Source organism: Gracilinanus agilis, chromosome 6, assembly GCF_016433145.1.
Source record: "Gracilinanus agilis isolate LMUSP501 chromosome 6, AgileGrace, whole genome shotgun sequence".
Classification (NCBI taxonomy): domain Eukaryota; kingdom Metazoa; phylum Chordata; class Mammalia; order Didelphimorphia; family Didelphidae; genus Gracilinanus; species Gracilinanus agilis.
Window position 1 is genome coordinate 233,700,382 of NC_058135.1, and position 26,242 is coordinate 233,726,623.

A 26,242-nucleotide genomic window follows, 5' to 3' on the forward strand; every position below is an offset into this window, starting at 1 on the left:
CCTTGCATTCCTGGTATAAATCCCACCTGATCATGGTGGATGATCTTCTTAATTACTTGCTGGAGTCTCTTTGCTAGTATTCTATTTAAGATTTTTGCATCTATGTTCATTAGGGAGATTGGTCTGTAGTCATAATGCAGTTTTAAGTGGCCTCTAAAAACTGGAGAGAATATGGAGGGAGTAAATCTAAGACTTTTCCACTTTGTGGATTCCCAGAATGGGAGAATACCCATGAAAGCTTGAATGTAATTGCTTTCTGACATATTAAGGATATTGTGTTTAAAGTACTGTAGAACTAGTTATTATTGCCAATTGTTATTATATCTGATATTTACATAGAACCTTACATCCATGATCTCAGCTGAGCTTTACCCTGAGTGGGTGAAGTAGGTACAACTGGTATTAATATCCTCATTTTGCAAATGAGTATCAGAAAGATGAAATCACACAGTCATTCATTTATGTATTCATAAGGAGATTCAGAGAAGGTGTCTTTCAACTCTAGTATTCTCTCCATTGTGCCCTGCTTTGTCTCCTTTTGCCATGTTACTTCAGGTTATGTGATAGGTAGGACGTTTAATTAGGTTGAGAAAATGTTTTAGTCAAACTCCCACCTGATGATAGACTAGAATGAAGGAACTGTGACAGGCAATAACAAGAGATGATGATAGGAGACAAAGAAAGGAGAGATCAGTGTGGGGATGGAATCATCATGGGAGACTCCATGGAGGAAGTGGGACTTAGGATGGATTGAGTAGGATTTAGTTAGCAGAGAAGTGGAAGGGTGATAGGACAAAGGGATTAGCATGAACAAAAGCACAGGGAAGAGAATGAGTTTGGCATGTATGAAGGATAGCAAGGAGAACTGGGAGGGCTGCTAGGGAGTAGACAGAAAGAAAGACACATGATAGGTTAAAGATGTCTTTGAATGCCTTGGTCTCCCTCCAGGGGGGAAATGGGGCCAGTAGATTCTTGGCTATGGGAATGATGTCTTAAAAATGGTGCTTCAGGAAGATTAATCTAGCATTAGTGGGCAGAAAGGACAGCTACAATAAATAGACAGAATACGATGACCATAAAGGTCCCAGAATCCACGACCTCTAACATCAATATTCCCAAGGATGTAGCTGTCCTTGGTCCTGTGATGTGGCAATGAGCACTTGAACCCTTCCGTGGTTTCTGTTCCTAAGACTTAGACAGTTTTCAACATACCTAATGCGTGTGAGACTTCCCTGGGGCTCCTGCAATAGAGAAACATAGACATGGAGGGTAAGCTACCCAGGGAACTAGCATCCTCAGACCTTCACTGATTTGCCCAACAAGACTTTATCTGGCTCTTTTACACTTTTGCCTGGGAAAACTTCCTCATCTACCTCTGTGATATTGTGGGTCCACCTCAACACCAGCTCAGAGGCAGAGCCTTTTCTCTTGTTATTGTCTGCCCTTGCCAGCAGTCAGTGGGTGAAGGGCTGGTGTCCTCCTCAGGGCTATTGGCAACAGCTGCTGCTGTCTTGCCCCAAAGATCAACTGCCTAGTTTTCCTGACTGTGATCACAATTACAGTAATAAAGGCACGAAATGACGAGAACTGGATTTTGATAGTGGGAACATGACAGAGAGGGAGGGTTGGATCGGAGAGAAGTTTAGACAGAAAAAATTGACAGCATTTGGTGTCTGACTGTAAATAGGAGATGTTCACCACAGGAGGCAATCATTGCCTGAGGTAGGTCTGTTTTTACTACAAGTATTTTCTAGATGAAATTGCTGTGCGCTCGGCTGTGTCTGGATGTGTGTGTGTGTGTGTGTGTGTGTGTGTGTGTGTGTGTGTGTGACTTCAGGCAGGTGTTTTGGTAGCATTTCACTTTCAGGGAGGATGTCACACCTCTGGAGGACTGGATTTCTTGTTCTTGTGTCTATTGTTTTTGGTATGGACTAGTTTCTCTTTTGGCCAGAAGAAAGAGGAAATGATACTATTGTGGTAATTGGTCTATAGTTTTAGTCAAGCATCCAAGCCAAACTCGAATGATCTAAAGTTTGAACATAATTCTTTTTTGGCCCAATGATAGAGTCTTCCAAGAACGTGGAAAAGTAGAAGCCCTTGGTAACCTGGCTGTTTGCTGATTTCCCAAAGGTGAATGGGTTCCTTCAGAAGATTCTCTATTACTAGAGGTCTTTGAGCAAAAAAGGAATGACTGCTCGCCAAAGGGCATTATAGACAGGATTCATGATTTGGTTATGAATTGGATTAGATGAACTCCGAGGTCCCATTTGATTCTAAATTTATGACAGCTTTAGAGGAGAGTTGGTAGATGGAGTGGCATGGGAAAACTTCCTAGAAAAGGAAGTCAGATTATATCAATTCCTTTTTTTTTCTCTGTAAAGTGTAACCAAGTATGAACTGACAAGAGTTTTTTTCCTTGGTCAACATGTCTATTTTTGGTGTCAGAGCACTTTTTAAAAATGTTCAGTTTGGGTTCTGAATCTGCAACCTTGGAGAAGTGAAAGAACTACGTAAGGAAGGTAGTAGGGAGACATGACAAAGGTAGACATCATTTGCCATTAAAGTTTCATTTTCTAGATGTCCTGGGAAGAAAGAACCATATGGAGAATCTCAGGGTGAAGGAGGCCTGCAGCTGCTGCTTTCTTCAGGCCACTTGAGTATTTGGGGAAAAGAATAATAATAACTCATTTCTCCAGTACTTTAATGTTCCAGAAATACTTTTCCTCACAACAGCTCTATGATGTAGGTAGCAAAAAAATTAGAACGAAACAGACCCAAAGCCAGGGAATGATTTACCCACAATTATTGCTATGGAACATTGTAAGAGTGAACTTTGGATGAGGGATTTAAATCCAAATCTCTCTTGATTCCAGGTTCAGGCTTCTTTCCCCTACATACTGCCACCTTTCCAGAATTACCCATCATGACAAAAGGAGGCACAGAACCTTCCAAACAGATATTACTGTTACTTGATGTAGATAGATATAAAAGTATAGCATTCAAGAATTTTTTCTTCTAGGATACTTTGCCTAAAATCTAGATAAATTGCTCTTGTTGAACAGTTATATCATACCTTACTTATGTGTTCCATAGCGTAAAGATGTGCTTTAATTGGGAATCCAGATCAGAATGCACTCTGTCTCTCTGTCTAAGAACTTGTTCTTTCACTTTAAGCCCTACTGTACAAATCTAAACTTCAATCTCTGACATTGTCATTCCCCACCACCTGTGACTAGTTATCTATTTCCCATATCTGTTCTTCTTTTTGGAAGTCCTTCCTTCAATCAGAAATAGGGATAAAAATACTACCTGTGTATTTTTATTACAGGAAGAACACTGAATCTAATCCATTTCTCTAACAGCTCAACGGTCCTTTTATTCACCAAACTCATCGATTCTTTTAATAATTATTTATTAAGTATCTTACCCATGCTAGATACCATGTGATGTGTTGAGGATATAAAGACAAAAGTAGAATATTCTCTACCCTTAAGGAACTTACATTCTATTGGAGGAATACCTATTCTATTATGTCTCTGACACAGGTTTGGATTCTGCTCTGGGATTATTTTCCTTTTCATGTTTTTCTCCTAAAAAGTTTCCTTCTTTCAAGGATCAGTTTTTTTCTTCTCACTAAGTCAGAACAGTGAGGATGTTCTATAGCCTTTTCATCTTCTCTTGTTGGAGGTCAATCTGCATTTTGTACACATAGCATTATTAGTTCTTTCTAGAAAAAAACACAAGAGAGTGCAGCACTGGAACATCCTCCTTGCCCTTTATGCCTCTTAAAATGGAGACCCTTTTTACTTTGGGGATTTTTTTTATTGCTAATTAGGATGCTGGTACCTTTTAGCTCCTGCTGGAGGCTCCTAGGTGAAACTTTAAAAATAGATGACTTTCCCATTTTTACAGGGAATTAGCTGTTTTGTTTGTTCAGGTGTATTTGATTTACAATTAGTACATTTCTGATGATGCCTTAATGGATGTAATAACCCTCAGCTGTTATCTGATAGGTCTTCTAAGGAAATCCAACTTAAAGCTACTTTTTCAATCTCCCTTTATCCTCTCTCCTCTTGTGGCTCTTCAGATACTGTCTTATCTCTTCCCTTGCCATTATCATCTGTTTAATACCCAGAACCTTGGAGTACACCATATTTCAAAGATTCTGTCAAGGGCCTCTCATTCCTAATGGTCATTTGACTTCTGACTCCCAACATTCTTTGAACTCTGACACAGGTACATCGTCAAGGGTGCCCTTATTGCTGACCTCATGACATCAAAGTCTATGCCCAAGACCACAAACAGGAATAACATGACTTGGCACATAAGTCTTTACCAAAACTTAAAAAAAAGATAATAAAGGTATTTAATGGAGTCAAAATAAAACAAAAAATTTGAAATGATACAGGACAATAGCAATCCTCTCTCTTCCTCCCCAACCTCAGCCCCTCCTCTAACCACAAATCAATTTGTCCAAACAGTCCATTCCTCAGAAGCAGTTTCCTTTGAAGGAGCTTGTGGGGGGAGGAGGGGGGGAACACTAATCTAAGGGTTTGGAGGTCTGTGTTCTAGCTCAGTTTCTGGAAGTCCATAGGATGGAGAGGGAATGGGGGTTGGGAATGGGGTAGAAATGGAATGAGGCAATTCAAGGGAAAGAATGAAATTATCCCGAATTTTATAGTTAGTTAAACCCAGGGCTGGGGATGGGGGCAGGGCAGGGAAGGAAAGGATATTCTGAGGACTGGATGAACTCTAGACTTTGGGATTCCTTGAACCACTCGTCTTCTCCCTCTCTGCCATCCCTTGACCTGTTTTCTGTACTCTAAAAATCAAACATGCCTGGGAAAGGCAGGGTAGATCATCTATACAGGGCAATACAGAGATACACAGGGAAATCTTTCCAGGAACACCCATAGAGTTATACTTCCCCAAGAAGAAGTCTTATCTGCCTCTTTCTCTCTACCCCTTTCCCTCAAAAATGGTTCTGCATTGGTAATAAAAAAGACCAAACTAAGAAACCCAAGTGCAAGCTCTCCCCTCAATCTTCTGCCAGCATGCAGCCTTCAAGTGGGAAAGAGACTAGTGAGGCAATCAGAGCTAGAGCCTATAATTGCCACTTACTGTTCTCCAGATCTTAGCTGCCATGTCTTCCTTAATATGGCAGTAGTTATATTGATATAGCAAGAAGTAAACACCTTTGGTAAAATCTGATATTTTCCCCCCCACTGATCCTTAACTATTATTAATTTAACTTCATATCTATTCTCTTATCTACTCTCCTAACTTTGCATCAGTCTTTTGTCCATGGGTAAACTGATATTTTGAATAGAGTCATTCCCTTTAAAGCCAGCCAGTTCCATCTAATAAGCTGAAGTTACAAAAAACTAATGCCAGAAATTTGTTTTCTAAAAGGGTCAGTATATCATTTATAACAGTGGGGTTAAACACATGGGCCTTCAGCACTCCTAAATGCAGCCAGAACCAGATTAAAATGTAATTGGGAAATATCTAGCAAAGTTAATACAAATATAATAAAACATAGATAACATGATATTTTAAAGCTAGGTCAACATGTGTCTGGCATGTGTACATCAGTGGGCCCCATTTTTATTCGCGTTTGATCCCAATTGTCTAAAATCACGGTTCTTAAATTTATTTATTTCAGGACTCTTAAAAATTCCTGAGGACCCTTCAAAGAGACTTTGTTTATGTTGGCAATATCTATCTATGTTTACTATATTATAATTTAAATTACAAATACTATATTATAAATCATAAAACAAGATATAAACTATCTTAATATTATTATGAAAATTGTTTTATTCTCAAGGACCTCCCAGAAGAGTATTAGAGACTCTGGGGCTTTCCAGACCATACTTTTGGAGCTGATAGTCTAGAACATGACATTTTGTGCCAACATTTACATGTAAAACTACATATAAAGATATATAAAGTGGTTCTACCTCATTAAGAAATTCTAATCTTTAGAGTATAAATTAAATAGAAACTAAACCAGTAAGTAATGAAATGGAAGGACAGAGGGGACACATAGGAAGGCACATTGGCAGAAATAGGAGTTTGGGTTCCTCTTCCTCTTTTCTCCCAACTTCTCTAGTAGAATGGAAGTGAATAGGGAGAATCTGATAACTAGCCAACATTCTATAGGGTGTGTTGATAAAATAGGTAGTGGGGCTCTTTGGCATTCATTCTTGACTTGTTCTGCTGCACAAACCACAGCAGCCATAGAAATGGTGCCAGCAACTATAGTAGATTTGGCCTCATTGATGGCCCCCTGGAATGTCCCTCCCCCCTTCTAATTTCAGTTTTGTAGAAGACATGCTTATTAAGATTGGGAAGCATATTTAGCTTCCTGACTGAGAGCCAAATGGGAATAAGAACAGTGGGTATCTGGAGTCTGCCAAACTCCTTTGAGGGGGTTTATGTGTTGGTAGCTTCTGCCATTCATTTTTTGTTTCCCTGGGAACCTGAAGCAGCCATTGTTATTGATATAATTAGTAGGGGAGTGGCAATAATGTAATCTTAGTGCCAGAGACACTAGTGACACGAAAAGCTGGATTTTACCTTTTGGTAGCATCTCGCTTCTTTTGGCTACAATCACTCCCACTTCCACCCAGAAACAAAGACATATTTTTCTACTGGATTGCCTAGTGGGTTTTCAGCTCTCTCATTAGTTTTATGAATACCAAACTTTGATACTTGAATGGATTTTTATTTTATCAAAGATGAAACTCCCTCTGTGATAACCCATCCATCATTGTCCATTTAGTGATACTCACATACTTCTTCATAGGCATGAATGCTCAGTGGGGTCAAGGGGCCATCCATTGTGCTAGGGGTGGGCAGGGATGTTTTGAAGGCTGGGATATTGTGTGGTGGCCAAAGGAGCATGTGGATCGCCATTTTGTTGTTCATAAATAATACCAAAAGTTGACTATGACTTGAGATCAGGGCCCACAGAGTCATAGTTCTCAGGGGAAGGATCTTTATTGTATGACTTTTGGTTAGCTGTAGCCATTTCTGTCTAGTCAGATGTGTTAGCTTTTGCTGATGTAGTTCTATTTATGGGTTGTCATCTATTCCAGGGATTTCTTGATAGTCATAGGTTGTGATCTAGTGAGAGCCTGTGCTTTTGTATTATCCTTCTTTGAAGATAGACTGGTTAAATGTGACTTGTACAATGATAGAGTTAGGTAGCTTTGAAGTAGATTGAACAATTGTGCCCCCAAAGTGTTGACCAATAGGCATATGGCTCCTTGAAAATAACACACTAATGGATTGCCCCAGGGTTCTATCCTTGGCCATTGTTGATTCAACATTTTATCAATTACTTGAAGACAGGAGTTACATTAATTAAATTTAGAGATAACAGAGAGCTAGTAGAGAGAGCTAATATAACATATAAAGAGTTCAAGATTCACAGTGATTTGGCAAGCTGGAATTCTGGACTTAAAACTGACAAGATGAAACTTAGCAGGCATAAATGTAAAAGTTTCATTTAAATTCAACAATACAAGGGCAGGATAAAAGAAACCTGACTTCGCAGTAGTTCATTTGAAAAAGATGTGGGCATTTTAATTGGCCATTTATTTCCATTGGTAAATCATCAATTCAATGTGTTATTGAAAGCCTACTGTGTAAGGCATCTCAAGTTAAATCGAAACACATGTGATAAACACATTTTAAAATTTGTTAAAAAAACCAACCTAATACAATCTTTAGATGCATAGATAACTTTATAGTATTTCAGTCATGGAAATAAATAGTATCATTATATTTTGCACTGAAGAAACCATACATGGAAAATTGTGTTTGGTATATTAAAAAAAAGAATACACTCTCTTTTCTTGGCTACACTTCTCATATCCTTCTATGAAAAGTAGGATATATAAAGAAAGAAAGTAGCCAATGTAGATAAACTATAAGAGCAATCGATGAAGGGAATGGGGATGCTTAGACTAGAGAAAGAAGACTTGAAGGAATCATAGGATCAATAGTTTAGAGCCAGGAGGCACTTTAAAAGTTATCTAATCCAACATTTGTAATTATAGATGAGGAAACTGGCACCCAGAGAGGTTAAATAAATCAATAACTCACCCAAGGCTTCACAGAATTGAAACTTGGGTTTTTCACTCCAAACCCAGTGTCTTTTGGGACTGCATGTAAACTAGACCAAAATCAGGAAGAATTGGGTAGGAGTTATAGGGAAGTAGATTTCTTTCAACATTAAGGAAAAGCTTTCTTCAAAACTTCCAACAATGGAGCAAATTCAAGGTTACACAATAAGAATAATTTACTAATTATATAATAATGTGATTGCCAAAGTTTTTGGCTATTCTTCTGATGGATGTAGAGTATCATGATCATTCCTGTCTGACAGGGGAGGTTACTAAGACATATAGAGGTAATGAGCTTTAAGGGAGGATGAAAATAGGGCTCATAATGGAAGCAAGTTTAATGTGGACATGCTCAGATCCTGAAGATTGAATTGATTAATGAATGAAAAAGTATTTTTAAAAGTGTTTATTCTCTGATAGCATCTGCACTAAGTACTGGGAATATAGACACAAACTAGTTTCTTCCCTAAAGGATCTTATCTTCTAAAAATGGAAGGTAACACATAGTGAAGTAGTGGCTAGGAAAGAGTGTTTTGAAGAGGAAAGTCAGAGAGAACGGCATCTAAAATATCAGAGTAATTGATTTAAATGTCCTTATTGGTAGTACTGATTTGATAACTGTTTTCAGATCTCAAACTGGAAAAGGCAGAGCAAATAAGAGTTTGAGAGAAGATATTGCCCAGTGGTAAAGTGGGCCTGGACCCGGGCAGGATGAATTAAAATGCCTACCGGTCATAGCCTAGGATTACCGGGGTAGGAACTTAAGTTTTGAATAGAGATGGAAGTTGGAAATAGAGTGGCATAGTTTGAAATGGCTGGAAAGTGATCCCTCTTTACTCTCCTAAGGTGAACAGTGGCCATTTGTAAGTCTGTGTCGTACTCAGATCATGGAATAAAATAAGAAATCTGTTGTCACTTTGATTCTTTGTCAGTCTATTTTGCAAGTCCTACATTTGGAAGAAATGGCAATAATGAGACTTTCTTGATAATCCTGAATTTCAGCCTTGCAGTGCTTACATGGAAGTCTTAAAAACACAAATCTAGGTCCAAAAAAGCAGACCTGGCAGTGGGGGTAGATGGTGGTCTGTGACACATGGGGATTCCTCCACTGGGTATGTGGTAAATGCTCTTCTAGGAGTGTAAAGCTTCTCTGCCAAATTTTGCTTTAAGACCAAAAATATAAATTCACGTTACTGCTTTTGTTTATGGATAAAGAAGTCTTCCCAGATTGATATCCATATTGTTCTGCTTAGTACAACTTCCTGAGGGTAGGTTCATGATTCATTCCTTAGAGGAATAGTAACTACTTTAATTCAACAAATAATTATGAAGTGCCTCATTCATGAAAGACAGTGTACTAGGTACTGGAGATACAAAAACAAAAATGAATTTATCCCTTACCTCAAGGAGTTTTCAACATACATTTATAGATAAGTAGATAGAAAGGAAAAGAACACTAAACATTGCAGGGGGCAGGGAAAGACTGTAGTCAGAAAAAAACAAACTTTGCTTAGGCTGGAGCAACTGACCTGAAACTTGAAGGAAACCAAAGGTTCTGAATGCAAGGAGGGACAGCATTTTAAGCCTATGTAAAGGCACAGAGAAGAAAGATGGCAGATTGAGTCTAAAGAATTGCTGGAAGGTGAGGTTAACTGGAACATATAATATATGAAAGATAGGAATGTGAAATGTCTGGAAAGGAAGGTGTGAGCCATTTTGTCAGTCTAGAGAGGGTTAGGGACTTGATCTCTGATCTTACTGCTGCAGGGAAATTCCTTGACCTGTTCAAGCCAGCACCTTCTCTGCAAGGTGCTGCATAAAGTCTATAATCTTGGACAGTTATTTACAGACACTGTGGATCATAGATGAGAATTGAACTCTCGTTTTCCTGGGTCTAAAAGCCAGATCCCTATCAAGTCATTCTAACTCTCTTTGTAGAGAAAATAGAGAGCCATTAGAAATTTTTGAGAAAAGGAGTGATTTGGTCATCCCATGTTTTAGGATAATAATTTGGCAGCTGTGTGGAAAATGGATTAGTGAGAGATAAAACGATGAAAGTCTAAACCCCAATAAATTAATAAATTCTTGTGTGAGTGGGGAGGAGGGGATACACACACACAAACATGGAGGTAAAATCTATAAGACTTGACAATTGATTGGACATAAAGGAGAAAGAAAGGAAAAGAGGAAAGGATTATTCAGATCTTGTGAACCTGGGGACTCTCAAAAGACATAGGACATTTTGGAGGAGTGCTTGACACATAGTGAGTATTTAGTAAATGCTTATTGACTTGTTGTTGGCTTGTCTTAGACACATTAATTTGGCAGCTGTATGGAGGATGAATTAGAAGGGAGAATGTGTGAAACTGAGGAGACCAGCACTCCCTACTGCACTCCAAGTTGCACAGTTGAATTGAGGTCATTTTTTCTGCTATTAATCTCAGAAAAGTTGCTGATATAGAATGTAAATACTTTCCAACTATCTTATCTTGTCCTGGCCCCTTTGGTATTCATATTGAGCTGTTTAATCATCACTAACACTCTTATTCTAGCTCTGGATCCATTGTATTAGGTTTTGCCATGATTTCTCCAACCCATACCACTCCATTCTATAATCTTTTTAAAATTTTTTGGGAACATTAACCCTTCCCCCTCCCCTCATGCTGACAAATACTTTCATAGTATAAAAGAAGAATGACTTTCTCAGGGATAGGCACTCTTTCTTTCAATGCAGATCACACTGTCCGTGCATAAGGAGATGGTTTCAGAAATTGCTTTCTATGACTGAAACTCTTTATTTGGTGGCCAGCTTTCTAATAATGAGCCTCTCTAAACTTGGCTGTGTTAGCCCTCAGAAAGAAGACTCATGGTCCATCAATTGGCCCATAATCAAAACTTTTAAATTTTGAAGGAAACTATCAGAATTTGCACTCCTCTGGAATTAACCTTCTAGAGCCCAAGGACCAACTCTGACAAAAATCAACCCATAGTAAACAGGACAGGACTTCAATGGATAAGGAAGTAATTATAATTGATTTAAAACTGGGCAATCATGTTTTCATCTGAGACTCCCCACTAATCCTAACTTGTCCCATTTTGAGTTTTTAAAATGAATTGATTTTTCTTTTTCTTTTTTAGCTAATAAGTTAGCTGAGCTTTCTCATTTTTGATTCTTTCCTCCTTCATATAATGCAAACATGGAATACGCTTATTTAAAGGTCTGGAATCTGAGATACTAGGCGCTTGTTCCTATTTTGAGCATGGAGAACAAACAGAAAGCCAAGAGTGAGAAGTTACAGTGGAGGTCTGCCTGAGTAAAGCTCAAAGTATAAAAACAGAACCATTTGAGCACATTCTATTTACAAAGTGTTTTTTGTTCTAGGGGTTCAGCACTGTGGCAACACTAGCTAAATTCCAATATCCTTGTGAGGGAAGTCAATGTTGTTGTTCCCATTTTACAGATGAGGTAACCGGAGTCATTTATGTGTCTCATGTAATGGACATAGGCCCAGGAATTGGAAACTTTGAATCATAATGCTTGCTCTGTTACTGTTCTGCTGTGTGGTCTTAAATGAGTTATATGCCTGTCTCATTGCCTTCAAAATTGGGATTGTACCATCCCACTGCCCTTGTGTGGTTATTTATCCTCTTCTTTAACCTGAGGAAGTGAGGCAATTTTTGAGATAGTCTGGACCCTAAAACTTACTGAATGAATTCTTCAATTAGGATCTAGGAATAGAAAGGTAGGGAAAAAATATACACATGCACACAAAACCTTTCCTAACCATTTGAAGGGTCATGTCAGAATTACTGTGAGGACAGAATGCTGGGGAGTCTCGGTGCTTTTAGCCCCTCAGATAATTAAAAAAAGATACTGGTTAGAGTGGACACAGCAGCAACAATGAAACATTGATGTGAGGATCTCCATCCCTATTTCTTTTCTTTCTCAATTCATCCCTTCAAGGCCAAGAGAAGAAATGGTCCCTCACAATGATGCTTAATTTTTCTCTTCATTATTGGGGAAAAATAGAAGGACTAAAGGATATAAGGACTTCCTCTTGGTTCAACAATTTTTTGTTGAGGATGATGACCTGTGAACACTATTCCAGACACCCTTCTTGGATTGCTCATACCCAGATCCAACACCTTATGACCATCATGTGTAAGGTACATTAAAGTTTTGACAAGGGCTATGAGAATTTTAGGATCTCAGAGCTGGAAGAGACCTTGGAGACTATCTGTTTCAATCTGAACAAGTACCCGGAAAGAATCCTCTTTACTGTATAGTCTCAGACCTTTGTTTCAAGACCTCCATGAAGGAGCCAGCTATTCCATTTCCATTCCACTTCTGAATCACTTTAATTGTGAGGAAGTTCTCCTTTCACTTAAGCAGAAATATGTGTCTCTTCTTAATTTTCATCCATCACTCTTGGCTTGGCACTAAATAGATTATGTGTAAATTTTTTTCTAGCTGATAGTCTTTCACATTTCTTGAAGACTGTTATAATTTCTCTCCCCAAGTCTTCTCTTCTCCAAGATATATGACATGCATCAGCTAATGGGATTGGTGGGACTAGTTATGATTTACTCTGGAATCCCTGACTCAGTGTTACTTCATTTGTAAAATTCTGCTGGTTCCAAGGGAACTGACTAAATTCTAGTATTTTTCCTTTTCCAGCATTGTCTATCCTTGCCTCTACCTCAATTTCTGCCTCTAATTCAGAATTGCTTTAAAAAAAAAGGTGGAATATAAGTACTAAGTAGCAGTATGGTTCTGTGTTGACTCTGCCTTCCCTTACTTAATAAGCTATTTTGGTCCATATCCAGCTGATAATGCAGACTGTATTTTAATAATTGTCTGAGTATATATTTGCACAATAGGTGGTGTCAGCTCATCTAAGTCTTTTTGAGGTTGCTTACCTGATGCTATAAATTATAGAGCATGATAAATCCTTAGTCATGATTATTGACCTCAATTAAGGGAGCAGTAGTAAGAACTTTTAAAGGTGGAGACTATTAACTATAACCACCTTAAGAATGTTGATCCTGGGTCCTCAATTTAGAATCTTTCTATCTTGTTTCCCTATAGCAAGAGGAGGGGAAATACAGCAAAATATGAGGAAAACAAAATGTCTGTCAGTCATTTTTCTACCATTTTGCTCTCTGTGAAACAATAGCAGGTTGGTTAAGAGAAACAAGTTGGTTGATAATTCTGGTCTTTTCTAGTATTTATTCACAAGGTTTCTTCAATTAAGGCATGTAAGATGTATTATTGCCTCATTAGGCAGCAACCACCATCTTCTTTTTGATTCTTCTAGGTATTGTAAATGTTGACACTGTAATAATAATATTTGCTTTACTTCTAATCCAGATTGTATGCAGCATTATATAGTGTCTATGAATGTACTTTATTGTTTCCTAGGGTCTGGGTATTTGGGGGTCTTAATTTAATGCCACATACTCCTTGGGTTTCCATTAGTGTTAGGTGCATTGGTGGAAAAATAACTAAAAAATATATTTAGATGAACTAAGAATTTTATCCTTTTTCTAGCATCTAACATCTTCAATAATACATTTGTCCTTGCTTTGGCTAATTGTTCATTAATAACAAATTTCTAGTTATTAAGGAAGCCTTCAAAATATTTTCATATTATTTATAAGTCTCATGAAAATACAGTGTAGCATAGTTGAAAATAGACTGCCCTTAAAGACCTGGGTTCAAGTCCTGCCTCTGAAACATGACTTGATACATCCATGGACATGTCATTTAATCTCCCAATGCAGCCAACTCTCATAGATTCTAAGTAAGAAAGTATTACCTGTGCATTGGTGGAAGGTATTATAGCTATTCCTTAAATCAATAAAATAGTCTCCACCAATACAATGTAAAATGTATTTCTAAAAGTTGAGAGTTAAAAGGAAAAGAAGAAAGAAGGGATCAGAAATATGGAGTTTCTGGGGGCTTTCCTTTGGAACCTAATAAGTAAATAGTCTAAAAGTGTGCCAAAATGTCCCCTTCCCCATAAGTGCTGATGTTTGCTCACATTTACCAAAGTTCCCCTCTATGTACTGTTAGCTCTTCCCTCTTCACTTTTGTCACTGTGTATTCTAAGAGTCAGACCCTTTGCATACACACGCACATACATACACATGCCCCACATATGTAGAGGTGACCAGAGCACAGAAAGGGAAGAGACTCCCTCCCCAAAAGAAAAAGATGGATGATTAACAATGCAGGTTTTCATATATCTCAGAGCACACAGACTGAGAACAAAGGACTGTCTAGAATTTACTAGCTTGCCCTCAGCCTACTAAGAGTATGGTTTAATTTGTACAGATTAAGACTTGAAGGGTTTGACTGTACTCTGTAGCCAGAACCATAAGATATAAGATTTTATTGCCTTTTACTTAAATTCCCATCTACCTCTCCAAAACAAACAAGCAGGAAAATACATCTAACATTAAACACATACGCACACAACCAAATCACATGGTCCCTCTGGAAATAGTTTTTAAGAATTGAGTGATGCATATTTTGGTCTCATCCCACAGTGATAGGAAATAATAGGCTGCTATATTTTATTCTAAGAAATGGCTTCTATTTTTCTTGGGTTGACCAAGCCTTCTGATCTGGCCTCTGTCCTTGGAGAGCAATGGTTATTGGACTTGTAAAAGATACACAACTGCTTCAACCTTCCTTGTGTCTCCCAGACAGACATCTCAGTTGTGCACATTGGCAGAGGCAGGACAGGTATTCCAAAGAATAGCTCTACTGATGCCTTCCCAGAACCTGCGATACAGAAATGGGTGAAATCCAACAGAACACAGTTAAATGCTTACTACAGGCAAGTTACTGTGCTATGAATTGAAGATACAAGGACAAAAAGCCTCCAGCAGGTCCTGTTTTCTGTAAAGTTTACATTTAAAATAAGGGTAGAGAAGATAATATGCACACATATAAATCAATTCAAAATATATATTCAGTCATTTTGAGATCAGCCATATTAACCACCAGGGAGGAGGGAGATGAAGAAAGTTTTGTATAGGAGGTGGGACTTGATCTGAATCTTGAAGGGATCTAATTATTACCAGAGTTGAAAGTGTGAAAGAGCACCTTCTAGGCATATGGCAAAGGACATTGAGTAAGAAAAAGGTATCTTGTGATGGGGAACATGAAGCACCTTGGAGAAAAGGAATTCAGGATGAAATCAATCTGCAGTGATAGGTTGTAGATGGATTTCAAAGGGTGGAAGTATATGGAAAAAAAAGCAGGGCTTATTTATCAGAAGGGACTTTGGATGATAGTAGTGAAGACTCAGATGGGGCAAAAAGGAAAAAAAAACATTGTTTAAATTAAAAAAAATTTTTCTTTAAACTTAGCCAACACAAAAAGAACATTTCTGTATACAAAGTAGGATAGGATAAAAAATATGACCATGAATCTCTATTATTGCTTGCGTATTTAAAAATGTGTAATAAATTCAACAAATTTTCTATATCCAAAAATGCATGTCTCATTCAGCACCATGAGCTCATCACCCCTCTCTTAGGCAATAGGTAGAGGGATTCATCATTGGTCCTTTGAGTTGTGGTTGGTTATTGCATTGATTCTTCAATCTTTCTAAAGTTTTTCACCCTACAATGTTTTTTTGTCATATAATTTGCACTCTTATTGCTGTTCCCTTCACTTTATATCAGTTCATGCTAATCTTCCCAAGTTTCCCTTAAAGTGTCTCTTTTTCATTTTCTTAATAGTATGATGATAGTCCATTATGTTAGTGCACCATAATTTGTTCAGTCATTCCTCAATTAATGGGAAACTCTTATGTTTCTAGCTTTTTTGTAATTACCAAAAGAACAACTATAAATATTTTTGAACATATGAATATTTTCCCTCTTTGATCTTTTTGGGATATAGGATTAGTAGTAATGTCAATGGGTCAAAAGGCATTAATGTTTTAGTGACCCTTTTGGATGATATTCCAAATTCCTTTCTAGAATGACTGTACCAATTTATAGCTTTACCAGTAGTGCACTAGTGGTCTTGCCTTCTCACAATCCTTCCCCTTCCCCATAACAATTGTCATTTTAGTTTTTGTCTTCTTTTCAAATTTGATAGATTTAAGGTGGAATCTCAAAATTGTTTTAATTTGGATTTCTCTAATTATTAGTGGTTCAGATGACTTTTGTCCCATTTGGTTGTTGATAGCTTAGATTTCTTCCTTTGAGAACTTCCATTCATGTACTTGGACCATACACACACACACACACACACACACACACACACACACACGTGTTTCTTATATATTTTGGATATCAGACCTTTATCATAAAAGATGTCTTTAAAGATTTTTCCCAGTTAATTATTTCTCTTCTAATTTTAACTGTATTGATTTTGTTCAAAAACATTTCATTTTTATTTAATCAAATTTCTAGTTTTATCTTCTGTGATCTTACACCCTATGTGGTCAAAAACTCTTTCCTTTTAGAAAGATATTATCTTTAGGAAGAATTCCTTAATAGTAGGAATGAATCATAATATTTCATTTGTAAAAGATCTTTGAGGTCATTTATTCCATCCTTCCTCTCAATGCAAGAGTCTTCTTCAGAGTTAATAGGGAAAAATACGTGTACAAAAATATTCATAGCCGCGCTCTGTGGTGGAAAAAAATTGGAAAGTGAGAGGGTGTCCCTCGATTGGGGAATGGCTGAAAAAAATTGTGGTATATAATGGTGATGGAATACTATTGTGCTATAAGGAATGATGAACTGGAGGCTTTCCATATCAACTGGGAGAACCTCAATGAACTGATACAGAGTGAAATCAGCAGAACCAGAAGAACATTGTACACAAAAAGTAAAACATTGTGGAACAACCCAATGTAATGGACTTTGGTACTAGTAGCAATGTAATAAGCTAGGACACTCGTGAAGGACTTATATAAAACAATGCTATCTACATTGAGAGAAAGAACTATGGGAATAGAAATGCAAAAGCAAAACATATGACATCACTTATCAAATGTATATATGGGTATGTGGTTTGGAGTTTAGCTTAAAAATTACTCTTTAGCAAAAATGAATAATGTGGAAATAGGTATCAAGTGACAACATTTGCACAACCCAGTGGAATTGCTTATCAGCTCTGGGAGCAGGGAGAGAAGAAGAGAAGGAAAGAAAATAAATCATCTAAACATGGAAAAATCTTTTAAAATAAATGAATAAATAATTTAAAGAACAGAGTCTTCTTCAGCACCTCTTGGGAATATTCATCCATTTTTTTCTTTGAATACCTCTAGCAAGAGAGACATCACTACCCCTGGAGATATTCTGCTCAATCATGGGACAATACTAAGTGTTAGAAAATCCTCTCTGGTGTAAAACTGAAAGTGGTGTTCCTGTAACATCCAGCCCTTCTCTAGTTCTATCCTCTAGAATTATCGCAGTCTATTTTTTTTATTTGACAGCCCTTTGGCTACTTGAAGACAAGTATCTTGTTTTCTTACATGGTAAGGTGTTAGGGTTGATGATATGTAAAGTGCTATTTTGCTCTAAAGTTCTTCCAGCTGCTCCAGTATGAGCTACTTTCTAGATGCTTTCCATCCTATCCATTCTCCTGGGTACATCTTAGTTTGTCCTATCTAAATTGTGTCTCTCAGAATTGAATATATCATGGATGTATCTGCTACATTGGGATTGTTGTCTCCTGTGGTCTAGAAGAATTCTTTGAATATTAGTGTTGGGCCCTGGGTTTCACAGAGTTCTAGAGCTCTTTTTTTTTTCCTTAACCTTTTACCTTCTGTCTTAGAATCAATACTATATACTGGTTCCAAGGCAGAAGAGAGGTAAGGGCTAGGCAATAGGAGTTAAATGACACGCCCAGGGTTACACAGTTAGGAAGAATCTGAGGCCAGATGTGAACCTAGGACCTCCCGTCTCTGGGCCTGGCTCTCAATCCACTGAACCACCCAACTGCCCTTTCTATAGCTCTTTAAGAACAGGTATGGGTACCCATTTCTCTTAGCCATTCAGATCTCATCTTGTTTAGAAACAAAATGTTGGATAAAAGAGTATTATGATGGACCATTATCTTTCACTCTGAATTAATACCACTTTTTTTTTTCCTCAAACATTATCAGAACTTCATTTCCATTTTATTGTCAATGGTAAATTTGGTGGCCAGCAATATGGATTCTTTTAAAATTACTTTGAAAGTTAAAAATTTTGAATTTCATATTCAACTTTTTATAATGTTGGCTTGGAGAGAAAAGCTATGTGCAATTAAATTTTTAGTAACTTTAGAACTCTCTAATCATTAAGGAAAAATGGGATCAAATTAGAGAGTTTCCAGTTTCATTGGCCTTTTGGCATAACAAAGTTCTTATCAATCTCAGCAGTAATGATAGTGAGAAAAGAGCTTCTCTCATCACTGCAGCTTTGGGGAAAAATAGGTTTAAATAGGAAAATACATCTCAAAGAAAACACATCCAAATTTTCATGCAGGATGCTTTTTTAAAGCCTTTCTGGTTTCTTTCCTTTGATATATGGTCAGGTTTTGCTATCATTCTGAAAAGTGGGTGAGAATATGCTTTGAAGCCAGTTTTTCCACCTTGCTGGCTCAGTGTGTGCAACCTCATTGAATCAATACAAATTATTAAATAAATGCTATTGAGTTCTTGACTTGAGTTTTAAACACGCATTGTTAGCACTTTCAGTTTGGTAGGGAGGGGAAAATTTCCCATTACAGCTTCTTTTAGTTCTTATACATTATGGTAAAAGTTACAGCTCTTTATTGTTGTTGTTTTTTTTTAAACTGAACAAATTAAGTCAAAAAGAGAAAGAGGATTGTTTAGAGGCAGAGCTTTTGAGCTGAATCAAAAAACTCAGCTTGGAATCTTTAAGACCTAATTATTGGGAGCGGCTGTGTTTGTGTATTTGCCATGTTGTTTACCTTTGATCCAGTACCTCTGCCTGGCAGAGTGGGACACGCTTTAGCAAAAAACTGTTTGTTTCCTTCATTTACTGTCAAAGCACATGTTTGAATTTGTCCTGTAAGTAAGCAAGCGTACGCCTCAATTAGGTTTGAGTTTTGTTCATTAATGTTAATATTCTGGTTTTGCTGCCAGACTAATGGTCTATTACTACAGTTTTGGTTGACTTCCTTTGAATGTGTCATAAGTGATGTACTTTTTAACTTAGCAAAATCAAGGGCAGGTAAAAAGAGTTTGGAGACTTGATGTGGTCTGAACAATGTCACCCATATGGTCAGAGACAATAACCTGGAATCGGCTGGACCATTGATTTTGTTTTCAGCCTGACTAAGTATGTAATGGGGCAGCCTGCAGCCAATTCCCAGTTCTGAGGTGTTATTTGGACAACAGGCCTTGATTGTCTCAGGGTCACTGGGCACGTATTTCCCTCCTCTGCCTTCTCACTGGTGCTGCTGCCTGGAGCTTCAAGGTGAACACTGACATTTTCTGTACTGTCTTCCATGGTCTCAGCTTTTCCAGTCATTAAAATAATACTTGAGCAGTGGTGTTGTGGGTGTAAACTTTCACTCCTAATTGCTTGACCAACATAAAGAATTACCACTTTGTTCCTAATTTCTGTACCTAAGGTACTATGCTTTCAACTATATTTGTTCTGGCTTTGCCATTTATTGTTTGGCCTTGGACAAATTGCTTGGCCTCTCATCTAGAAAATGGGGAAAATAATGCTCACCATGCCTATCTCTCAGGGATACTGTAAAGATCAAGTGGCATGATTTTTCCATAGCCCTTTCCAACAATAAAAATACTCTGTAAATATATTTGTATTGTTGTCCTAAGTATTATTTTATTTCTTTGCATCTAGTGGATGATTGGAGAGAAATCTCCTGATTTGGCACCCGAGGATCTGGGTTCAAATTTCAGCATTGCCATTAACTGGGTGACTTTGGGCAAAACTTTTAGCCTCATCTCCAAAATAATAGAGTTGGATTAGAGGAGCCCTAAAGTGCTTTCTAGCTCTAAAAACAGAAGATTATTATGATTTTACAAAAGCATTTGGTGAGGATAACATATCTCTCATCCTACCCTTTGGGATGAAATGGAAAGATATTGACTTGAAGACAGTGTAGTCAGAAATGGCTAAAAGATTAGACCAAAGATGATAATTCCATAAATATTTATTAAGTACCCATGGTAGTCAGTGGGGACACAAAGACAAAACCCAAACTACCCTGGTCCTCAAGGAGCTTATATTGGGGGATTGCCATTTGCAGAGATAATAGTAGAGCACAATAGAGAAAAACTGAGTGGGAGGAGAGATCTGAGAAGGTCTTCATAGAAAAGACAGCATCTGAGTTGAGCCTTGAAAGAAGATGGATCCTGAAAGGCAAAGATGAGGAGAGGGTGCCTTCCAAGAACAGATGACAAGTTTTGAAGGGGTGGAGATGAGGGGGGACTATATTTTAGGCAGAAAACTGCTTTGTGAATGTACAACTATACTGAGTTTGGTGAATGACTAGTATTCTAGTTTGGCTCAAATGTGTGATTTGTCAAGGGGAATTGTGGGAAAAAAGGCTGGAGTAGCAGCTAGGTGGCTTTGTATTTACATTTGTGATATATGATATATATCAGTGGAAAGAGAGCCAACCTTAGAGACCGAAGATCCTGGGTTCAAATCTCATCTCAGATATTTCCGAGTTATGTATAGCTTTTACCACTCTTCTGCCTTGGAAATGCAACTTAGTAATGATTTTCAGACAGGAGTTAAGTTAAAAAAAAAAAAGAAAAAGATTGGAAAGGTAAATGGGAACCAGAGTGTATACGGTTTCCAATTTTAGGCTAAGGAGTTTAACCTTATAGCATAGGAAGCCAGTGACTGTTTTTGAGTTGGAGAAGTACCATGCTTATGCCTTCTGCAAGAGGCTTTTTAAAAAAACTCTTACCTTATGTCTTAGAAGCAATACAATGTATTGGTTCTAAGGCAGAGGAGTGGTAAGGGCTAGGCAATGAGTTAAGTGACTTACTCAGGATCACATAGGCAGGAAATGTATGAGACAATATTTGAACCCAGGACCTCCCATCTCTAAGCCTGGCTCTTAAACCACTGAGCTACCCAGCTGCCCCCAAGCAAGAGGCTTTTAACCATAGTATAGTTGAGGTGATGAGAGTGGGAGAGAAGGCAGTAGTGGAGAGAAGAGAATAACTACTAGAAGTGTTATGAGGTAGAATTGATAAGATCTGACAACTAATTGGATATTGAATATAAAGGAGAGGGAAGATTTAGGGATGATTCCAAGGTTGCCACACTGAATGGCTGGGAGGATTTCAAAAGAAATAGAGGAATGTGGAATAGGGGCAGGGATAAAGGTTTTCCCTTAAGGATAGGAGTTCTGTTTTGGAAATGCTGCATTTATCCTGTCTACGCTTCCGTCTTGGGCAGTGGGTCATATGGGACAAGAGATTAGGGCTGGATGTACATCTGAGAGGCATTGGCATCAAAATGATTAGCATCTCAATATGGAAGTTGGTCTCTAATGGGAACCCCCAGGAATCAACTAGGTCTTGTGCTGCTTAAACTTGAAAAAACCAAACCAAACCCTTACCTTCTGTGTTAGAATTGATACTAGATATTGGTTCCAAGGCAGAAGAGTATAAGGGCTAGGCAGTCAGGATTAAGTGACTTGCCTAGGGTCACACAGCTAGGAAGGGTTCAAATCTGAGGCCAGATTTGAACTCAGGATCTCCCATCCCTAGTTCTGGATCTCTATTCACTGAGTCACCTCACTGCCCCCGTTTGACTTCTTTGGATGACTTAGATGAAGGCATCCATGACATGTTCATCAAATTTACAGATGGCACAAACTTGTGAGGGTAACTAGCAAATACATCGATTGACAGAGTCAGGGTTCAAAAGGCATCCTGATAAGTTAGGGTGCTGGGCTGACTCTAATAAGACAAAATTTAAAAGGGAAAATTGTACTTATACTTTGGTTCAAAACTCATCTTTACTAGTACCAGATAGGGGAAGTGTAGCTAGCTAACAGTGAACATAAAAAAGATCTGGGGGTTTTGGTGGACTGAAAGCTTTAGAAGAAAACCATAGTTCTCAAAAAAAAGCCCATTCAGGCTTAGGCAGCGTTAAGAGTGTCAGAACATGGGAGAGTTGACCATGAGATGTCTCCTGCTTTAAAACCATCACTACCCATAAGGTAAAATATAAACTCCTTAAGACTGGAATTGAAGGCTCTCCACACTCTGTTTCCAGTCTTTTTTCATACTATCTCCTTTGACAAACCCCACATTTGAGCCAAACTAGAATGCTAGCCATTTGCTAAATTCCATATAGCTGTTCATTCTTAAAGCAGTTCTTTCTGCTTAAAATATACTCCCTCCTCATCTCTACCTTTTAGAAACCCGCCACTTGTATTTGGAAAGACTTCTCTCCTCATCACTGCTTTCATATCACTCTACCCCAGGCAGATTATGTCTGGAGTCGTGTTGAGGTCTGCTTACCACTTTTTAGGAAAGATATCAATAAACAGGAAGGGACCAAGACGGTAAGGGGCCTCAAGATCATGCCATATGAGAACTGGAGGATGACCAGGATGGCAACGGGGTTGGGTGTTTCAACATCATGCCATATGAGAGAACCAGCTGAAAGCACTGTGGCTATTCAGCTAAATGCTTATGGAGAAGACATGATAGTTGACTTTAAAGGCTTCCTAGTACAACTGGGATTAGTCTTGTTCTTTTTGGTCCCAGAAGGCAGAAATCAGAGCAATTGGTGGAAGTGATAAAGAGAGGGGCAATTTTGGCTCCATATTAGAAAAAAACCCCTTTATTAATAGTGATAGCTATCCCAAAGTGAAATGGTCTGCCTCTAGAAGAAGATTCTTCCTCATTTGAGGTTTTTGGTGGGCAGATAGCTACCTGTGGGAGGTATAACAGAAGGGAAGGATTCTTCATCAACTATAGATTGGATGAGATAGTCTCTGACTCTGAGCTTCTAAGGATCTTGTGATTCCATAGCGCCAACAATATTATTTATTAATATGATTATTCTCTTTTTTACTTAATAATTTTCTTTAAATTAAAAAAATTATTTATTGGCTACATCAAAATTCCCAGGTTTCTCACTCCCTATCTCCTTTCCCTGTACCAAAGAAGACATCACCGAACAAAAATTATCCATATACATAAATGATGTCTTTAGTGTTGTACTTTATTAGTTCTTGATATGAAGTGCACATTCACAAGTTAGTCTTCAAATATTAATTATCTAGCTGTATATAATGTTCTCATGGTTCTATTCATTTTGCTTTTCATTATTTCATGTAGGTCTTTCCAAGTTTTGTTTTGTTTTTTAAATTTGAATGCTCATCAGTTCTTACAGTGCAAACAATTTTCTTTAATGTTGTTTTTTATTAGGGGCAATTGGGTGACTCAGTGGATTGAGTCAGGCCTAGAAATGGGAGGTCCTGGGTTCAAATAAAATCTGACCTCAGACCCTTCCTAGCTGTGTGACCCTGGGCAAGTCACTTAATTCTCATTGCCTAGCCCTTACTGTTCTTTTGTTTTGGAGCATTGATTCCAAGACAGAAGCTAAGGGTTTTTTTTTAAAAAAAGTTTTTATTCATATCTTTTGTTTTACTTGACTATTATCTCAAATATAGCCTTTCCCCTTTCCCTACCCACAGAGCTATCACGTGTAAATAAAGAATTAAAAAGAGAAAAAAGGCAATTCAGTAAAAATAATCAACACATCACCTAAGGCTGATAGTATCCAGTGTGATTTTTAAATGAGCCACCCTGGATGAGTAGATTAATTGCATTTGATTTTTAATTAGAATGAACAAAGTTCTTGTTGACATTGGAACATAAGTTATTATTGAACAGCCTATCAAAAACATGCATTACTAGGGTCTACTATGTGTGAGTCGATGCTTATTTCGTCTTGTGAAGGATTTGAGGATGTTGAACCTAAAAAAGAGGTAAAACCTTCAGATCTTTGTAGGGCTAATATGTCAAGAGGGATTAGAATTGTTCTGATTGGTTACTGAGGTCAGAACTAAGGACTATGTGTGAAAGTGTCAAGGAGACAGATTTTGGCTCGATGTAAAGAAGAATTTTCCATCTTAGAACTTCCTAAAATGAAATAGGTTGCCTCATCTGGTCCAGAGGTCTTGTCTTTGAGTGTTCAAGAAGCCAGATAACTTGTCTGAGATATTTTGGCAGTGGGAGGGTTTTGTGCATCACATAAGGGGTTGGATCAGATGACCACTAAGATCTCTTCCTGCCCTAAGATGCTGTGATCCCATCATCCCCTTTCAAATTAGGAACTGTTGTCCTTATTTAATCGGTTACTTCTGTAAAAGTGCTCTGATGACTCGGATGAGTTAATAAGTTTCAAGATGCTTTGAATACCCCCTACACACACTCGCACACACACACAGTTGATGTAGCAAATGAGGTTGTTGGTTTTTGTATTGGTGTAGAGGGCCAAGACATGGTGGGTCAAGAAACCGTGGCACAATTCATTGGTGGGTGGCTTGTGAGAATTAGCTATGCCACAGTTAATCCTAGTGGCTAACTTTTGACAATGTGCACAGTGTGGTCAGACTAGCTTTGGCTCTTCCACTTATCCCATAGTCAAGTCACTTAGTTTCTCCGAGTCTTATTTTCTTCATCTGTAAAATGGGAATAATAATACTTAAGCTACATTCCACACAAGGGTATTAGGAAAGTGCATTGTAAACCTTAAAGTGCTACATAAATGTAACTTAACCTCTTTGGATCTCTGTTAACTTGTGTGGAAAACAAGGAAGTTGAATTAATTGATCTCAAATGGTCCTTCCACCTCTAAATCTATGATCCTATGAGGATGATGACTATGACACCATCAATTTCCTGAACCTCAGAAGTCCTGAGAGCCAGGAGAAAAGGAAGGATATGAGTAAACCTACATTGGACATAGTCATCAACTTCCATCTGACTGGATGCTTTCAGATTTCCAGGACTAGGGGGTGCTGGTGTTTGTAGTATGTCAGAGTAAGAAGAGGTTAGCCTCCGTCACAGGGGTCTCATCACGTCAGCTTTTATGTGGAGGGCTACTATGGGTGTTTTAAGTATCTGTGGCCAAGTTTCCTGAAATATCCAGACCTCTAGCAGCAAAGTAAGTGAAAAAACTGAATTGATGATCTGAGTAGTTAAAGCAAAAAAAAAAAAAAAGTATGGAGAGAGGGTCCTGAAATTAGTCAGATAATTAATTATTTAATCTCACCCCCTCTTACACCTCTCAGCTTTACATGATGATATTTGGACAATGGAAGTCATTCTTGCTAAAGGAAACAAGCTGGGAAAATGACTCTTACAGCTGATATTGGACAAAAAATACATTCTACCAAAATGATTTTGATTGTAATTCGTTTAAGTCTAACTAAGGAAAATGTGTGCTGGCTATTTTGTGAAAATGAAAATTGTCTTGAGATAATCCCCGGCCTCTCGAAAAGATCCTGACCTAAATTAGCAGTAGTCCAAGCACCATTATTATTTTCAGTTGAACCTTACCCATATCCATCCCCACATTTTGGAAAGAAAACACAGCCCTTGCAACAAAGTCCCTTTGTTTTCACTGAACTAAAAATGTGCTGTATTTAGACCAAACAATAAAAATAAACTACCAAACTACCTTCTAATGCATGGGGGTTCTGGAGAGAGGAAACCATGGGTATTTAGAGGCATAAAGTGACTCATTGTGCTAGTTAAAGAATTTTATAAGGCTAGCTCTGTGGGTTTGAGTTGCATCTGTTACCTTTTCAGCCAGAACCGAGGGGTATGCAGGGAAAAGAATGTTGGATTGAATCGTGCCTCATACAGAATGCCTTGTACTTCCCCTGAGTTTCTAAATGGGATGTGACCTAAGGTAGAACAAAAAGTTCAGTCTTTCTTATTGTATGAATTCCACATAAGACATATTCCCATTGAGCACACCAAGTCACTCTATTAATCCATTTAATTTTTAACTTGCAGGAGTCATAAATTAAAAATGTTTTTCAAATATAATCTTTGATGCTTTAAGGTATTTTAAAAATATATTTTATTTTTCCTTATTTAAAAAAT

General features: G+C 37.8%; 1 protein-coding gene across 1 annotated transcript in view; it reads left to right on the plus strand.

The window, feature by feature from the left end:
* SOX6 (SRY-box transcription factor 6) overlaps positions 1-26,242 on the plus strand; it is a 676,476-nt gene that overhangs the window by 90,553 nt on the left and 559,681 nt on the right. The window lies entirely within an intron of this gene.